The sequence below is a fragment of the Lontra canadensis genome, unplaced genomic scaffold (assembly GCF_010015895.1).
Source record: "Lontra canadensis isolate GAN:19392208 unplaced genomic scaffold, GSC_riverotter_1.0 scaffold111, whole genome shotgun sequence".
In the NCBI taxonomy this organism is placed as follows: Eukaryota; Metazoa; Chordata; class Mammalia; order Carnivora; family Mustelidae; genus Lontra; species Lontra canadensis.
In genome coordinates, this window is record NW_022631105.1 from 6,618,030 (window position 1) to 6,624,260 (window position 6,231).

Below are 6,231 nucleotides of genomic sequence, written 5' to 3' on the forward strand. Positions count from 1 at the left end.
CTGGAAAAGATTGACTGTCCGTGTGCTTTAGTTTTCATTTCTTACTGTACGGCACAAGGAGCTGTCACCAAGCACCCTGCCAAGGATGACCTTCCAGCCCGACCTCTGGGCTGCCACCCAGTCCTGAGAGAGTGGCACCTCTGTGCAGGATGGGGCGTTGCTGTGCCTTCTGCTTTCAAGCCAACGACCACGGGGCGAGGAGGGGTTCCCAGGTCCCCCAGGCCCCGGGAGCCTGATTCCAAGGCTCAGCCTTGGGGTGAGAAGACCCCCAACCTGGGATAGGCAGCCCCACCTCTTCGGAATCAGTACAGCCTGAGGAGAGGTGACCTAGGGCACAGGTGGTATGTTAGGGTGATGGAAGAGAGAGGGTAGGCTCTCGTGATGGAATAAAAATTACTGAAAATTGAGCTTCGTAACTGTGTTAGAGAACATCTCCATCCTGGAGCCTTGGCTGAGTTGAGGACCTGGGCTTGGTGGGGAGGGCTGGCCGTCCTGCGGGTGCACGTTGCCTCCGACACCTAACCATCCAGGCTTTGGGGTGTCTTCCTGACCAGGGTGGAGGGCATCAGGGGTCTCCGTTCCTGGCGTGCGTGGGTGAGTGGTGGCGCGTTCCGGTGGGATGTGACAGGGACCGAGGCTGCGGAGACTGCTCCGAACACTTTTGGGTGGGTGGGCGGCAGGGCAGGAAGCTGGGGCAGCCCCAACACTGAGGTCCCGGGGGACTCGGGGGTGACGGGAGCTCCGTCCCAGTGGTTCACCAGCACGTGCCCTCTCCGTCTCCCCTCTCCTGGCGGCAGCTCTTCTGGCAGAGTGTGTGATCTGGCGGGGGCTGGCTGGGGACAGGAAGCAGGTCCTGGAGGGGTGGCTTAGGTGAGCCTTCCCGGAGGATCTGCTTTCCAGTTGAGTCAGGCACAGGCGGACTGGTCCTTCCAGCTGTGGGAGGACGGTTGCATCTGGTAAGTTCTCAGCGTGGCCAGTGTGACAGGAGGTCTGTACCCCGCTCTGTGTCCTCTTCCATGGGAAGCACACGGGCCTTCCCTCAGGGACTTGCTGTCGGAAGACTCAGGAGGGAAGGTGGGTCTGGGGCTCGCAGGCCTTCATCTGGCACGGTCAGAACAGAGCAGTGCCCTTCCCGGGGCTTCTAGGCGAGCTGGAGAGATGTTGCGCAGTCCACGCAAAGCCCCAAGGAAGAGGCCCGGGCTCTTGAAGTAAGGTGTGGCCTCTGAATTGGTGTGTCCAGAAAAGCCCTTTTTTCTGAAGTGATGTGTGAGCTGAGACCTTGAGCTTGAGCCTGGCAAAGGGTAGGAGTAAGTCTTGCTTCTCCGTGTGGTCCTGGGCCCTGCCTGCAGCATGGCCCTCTCAGGATGTTTGTCAGAAATGCGGAATCTCAGGCTGGTCCCCCCCCAGACCTAATAAACCAGAATCTACATTTTTCTTTTCTACGATTTTATTTTTAAGTAATCACTACACCCAACGTGGGGCTTGAACTTAACAGCCCTGAGATAAAAACTCACGTGCTCTAGTAACCGAGTCAGCCAGGTACCCCTCAGAATCCCAGGCAGTTCACGTGCACTTTGAAGTTTGAGGAACACCAGGCAAAGGCCCTGAGGCAGAAGTCAAGATGTGTTCAGTTCTGAAACCCGGAAACCGAATTGCCAGAGAGTATCTTGACCGACAGGTCTGGCCCTACGTTGACTGTAGAAAGTTGGGCCCCTGGGGGTGACGTGACCCCAGATGGGTACAGGAGCTTGTAGAGCAAGGAGCTAGGCAGGAGGGGGATAACCGTCCCCGTGACCGGGGCCATGGTGAGGAGTGGGTGTGGGGGGTGGGAGCCCGGGGAGCTGAGAGATGGCGGAGGTGAACTTCCATCGTGCTCGTGAGGGGACAGGCATCAAGCAGCTGGGCCTAGGTCAGGAGGTCCGGAGTTTGACCTTCCCCGAGCATCCCGGTGGGGAACCGCTGCTGACATAGGGATAAGGTATGATCAGATGGAAATTCAGGTAATGAGAGTGACAACTGATACCAGGGGACACTTGGCAAAAGCCAGACCCCGTGCTCGGAAATGTTGCCAGGTCGCGGGCTGCAGCGGTCTGTGAGGCGGGGACCGCTGCGCTCATTTCTCAGCAAAAGAAGGGTAGGTGGGGTGGGCTAGCCCGGGCACATGCAGAGCGGGCTTTGGGAGCAGGTCCCCCGGTCCCTGGGCTGTGGCCTCCCCCGGTAGAAAACCCAGTCTAGTCACAAGGGAGCCAGGGTGGGCTCCAGGGACGTGGCTGCGTTTGGGGAACCGGCTCTAGCAGGCTAAGGACAGGGGCTCCCGGGCCTGGGGCAGATGGGAAGTTGAGGGTGGGTGAGGACCCCAGAAGCCGGTGTGACATCCAGGTCTCTGGGCTGAAGTTTTGTTAACTAGGGAACGTCTCAAGCATGCACAAGAACTGTGTGCCCAAGCTCCCCGCACCCCACCCACTTGGAACAAGGACCAAAAGTTTGCTGCATCTGCTTTACCTGTGGGTCCCCCTTCTTTCCTCAAATGACCTATCCCAGGCCCGTCCTTTCACCCCTGCCCACCTGAGAATGCTTTTCCTGTAGAAGCACACGGTGTCTTACTGCAGCTGTTGAAATAAGGGATTTCACATCGTACCTAGTCCGTGATCAGATGTGCCCGATAGTCCCCCAAACGGCTCTTCCCTGTCGATCTGTGAGGCTCCTCAGTGAGCAGGGTCTGCGCCCTGGGTCTGTCTCTCGTGCCCCCCCCCCCCCCGGGGGCTTTTCCCTGCAGCGCACACGCAGCAGAGGCCGTTCGTATCGCGTGCACAGGTTTGAGGAATGTTCGATGTTCACTGTCTCAGCGGCGTATCTGAGAGGTACTTAGAGACCTGGAGGGATCTGGGCGTGGGAAACTGCTCCAAATCCTGAAGGCCGAGCCCAGACGCCGGGGACTGGGAGCCTGCTAGGAATCCAGGACTGGCGTGTGCTGTTGTCGAAGCCCTAATCCAAGCTGACACTACTCTTTAGTTGTGCGACTCTGGCCAAGTTTCCTAACACCTCTCGGGGCCGATTCTGGGGGATGAAGACCCGGCCTTTGCAGAGGAACATTAAGGGCCGGTGTGGTATCACGTGCACGGGCTCAGCTCGTCTCTGGCACGAGCTGATCACAGGTAGGGCGGGTGCTGCTGAGGCTTGAGTTCCCGTTCACCAAGGCGAACCCCTCTTAGAAGTGATTGTCTCCAACCGCGTGGGCGCCAACTTAATGATGGGTTTCCCGGTGCATAAAAGAGGCAGTTGGTGAACAGAACCTCAGGCATGAATGTGAAGCTGGGCAGAGCTCTGAAATGCTAAATTTGAGGCCTTTTCCATTTTTGTGGGAAATGCTCTTCTCTTTATCTCTCTGGCCTGCTCTGATGGGCCAGGATGGGGCCAATGACCGTGCGTTGTGCAGACGAGGTAGACCCTAAACGGAGGGCTTGGGTCTATTGGTGCGTAGGCAATGCAGATTCTTCGTGGACCCCGGTTCTGGCCAACGGAATCAGGTCCGGCAGGATTGGAGCCCAGTAGCAGTGTTCAGAAGTTCCCGAATACAGTCACATCTCCCCCTGAAATGTAGGCCGGACAGGGATCATGACGTCCGTCACATAACAAAGCAGATGGAGGTCAGGGAGATGAAGTCATTTGCCCAAAGCCAGCAAATTGGTAAGTCGAAACTAGAAGTCAGAGCCAGAGTTCTCCCAAGGCTCCAACATTTCCCAGGATGTGTTGGAAGAACATTTCTGAAGGAGATTAATAAATGCTCCATTAAAGACACATTCTGTTAATAACTGGCTTGGGAAATACTAGAACTTAAAAAAACAAAAAAAAACTTAAGTGGGGATCCTGTTGAAGGAGCTCTCTGAGCCTCCCTGAGCGTTCCTGGGACTCTGGGAGGATGGACTTGACCCGGCTTCTTTAGCACGAACCACACAGGCCCATGATGCTGTGTGGTGACCCCCTGTCCCCTGGCCCATTCCTGGGGCCCCGAGGAAGCATCAGTACCTCGCTTAACCCCCACCCATCCCCATCAATGTGGATGGGCCCTGGGGTGAAGGAGGTGGGCCAGGAAGTGCCCCGGGAGCACAAGGACAAACCTGACCCTGAGCCCATCCATGGTCGGTTACTGGTCTACCCCTAGGTCTTCCAAAGAGCCTTTCTGCTGGGGGGAAGGGACTAACCCCCGAGGGCACATAACCATGACAGTGCTCCTCGGGCACCTTGACAGGTGAGACGTCTCTCACTGAAATCCATCTGGTTCCCACATGAGGGCTGGCTAGCTGTGCCGAGCACGCGGCTTGGGAAAGCTGCTACCGTGAGATGCTGGGGGGTAGCGGGGGGCACCAGGTCTGAGCACACAGTAACGAGACACTGGACGATGGGAGGAAGGAAGGACCAGATCCCTGGGTTGACCAGGCTCGAGGACCAGGCAGGGCTGGGCTCCATGGGCCCCTCCTCCCCTTCGGCTCCCACAGCTCACCCTGCACTTGGCGTGGCCCCAGAGCGAGCACAGTTCCCCAATTCAATGTGTTCCCACCTTCGATTATGGAGCCGCCCTGGCAGAGAGAGGGGGAAGGACAAAGGACCACTTGTTCGTAAAATGGAGAAGGGGGCCTTTTAGGAAGTGACGGCTATTGCTTGCAGAAGGAATCCTGTGGGAAAGGAGCCCTCTGTGTTCTTTCCAGCTTTTCTTATATATAAAAAGGAAGGGTGAGCTCAGCTCAGGTTGGACTGAAAACGCACACCTTGATTACAGGTGTATAGGAATCACGAATCCTGCCTTCTCCCCCCCCCCCCCCCCCCCGCCCCCGCTACAAGAATGTCCTACCCCGGAATCACAAATGACGGGTTGGCTGGAGACTTGAAGGAGCTTCAAGGTCAGAGGTCAAAAACTCCAGTGTTCGGGCCTGACAGGTCAGTTAACTCCCCATATGGGCGATAGGGAGCAGCGGTGATCAGGGTACACTTTGTGATTCTGTCCCACTTGAAGGAGATACTTGGTGCCTGTGGGAATCTGGGCCTGCTGTTGCTGTTCTGATATATATATTTTTAAAAATTTTATTTATTGGACATAGATCACAAGTAGGCAGAGAGGCAGAGAGAAAGGAGGAAGCAGGCTCCCCACTGAGCAGAGAGCCCGATTCGGGGCTCGGTCCCAAGACCCTGAGACCATGACCTGAGCCGAAGGCAGAGGCCCTAACCTACTGAGCCACCCAGGTGCCCCGCGTTTTTCCTGTTTTTTTTGTTTTTTGTTTTTTTTTTTTTTTAATCACGAGGGACAAACTAGCACAGAGGATTCCCTGCATGTAACAAAGTCTTCAAAACTGAGTTTGTTCAGAAAAGCTGGAGATTTCAGTCTGGCATTGGAACTTGGGCAGAGTTTGGATGTGGACGTGGATTGCTGGGACGGGGTACGGTCTATGCTTCACATCAGAACAACAGGAGGGCTGCTGGGCCAGGCGGGAGCGCTCCCTTTAATGGGTCCCCTCACTCTAGTGCCCCCCCCCCAGGTGGCTTCGTGCCGGTCAGTCTTGCTGTTACTCCTCTGCCCCTGTGGACCACCCCCACAGGGAGACCTGGTCTACCACATTTGTTACCACTGCCCTCTGCTTACCCCAACACTAGTTTGGGTCATCAAGACAGCAACAGTTTCCTGGGGGCTGGACTGGCTAGCGGGGCTCCACGTCCATCCACTGTTCCTGCCCAAAACTTGACCCTTCTCACTCCCTCCTTTTTAGGAACCGAGGCTAGAGAAGAGGTAGGCTTGCCCAAGTCACAGAGGTGGCCCAGGGGGCTTCCAAATATCCAGTCCCACAAACGGTTAGAAGCTTCCGTCTGTGCGTTCTGTTTCAAGGCCCTGGCATTTCTAGGCTTTCCGTCATTGCTGATTTAGCACAGGGTGTCAAACTCTGCTGTCCCCTTCACTGCCTCCAGCCCGGCTCCTGAGGCCATGACCTTGTGGCTGCCAGGCTCCCAGCCTCCTCACGTGGCCCTGCAATCGTCACTCTGGTCACAGACTGAAATGTCTCCACCTCCCTTCTGTCCTTTCTTCCTGGCTCCCCTTCCTCTGGGTTTGAAAACCAAAGGAGTGGGGAGGGAGCCATGCTCTTTTCAGAAAGGGTCCGCTTACAACGGCAGCCTGGCAGCCTGGCTCTTCAAAGAAAGTTCCTGAGTCCAGCAGCTGGAGTGAGGGCGTGTCCCAGGAGCCTT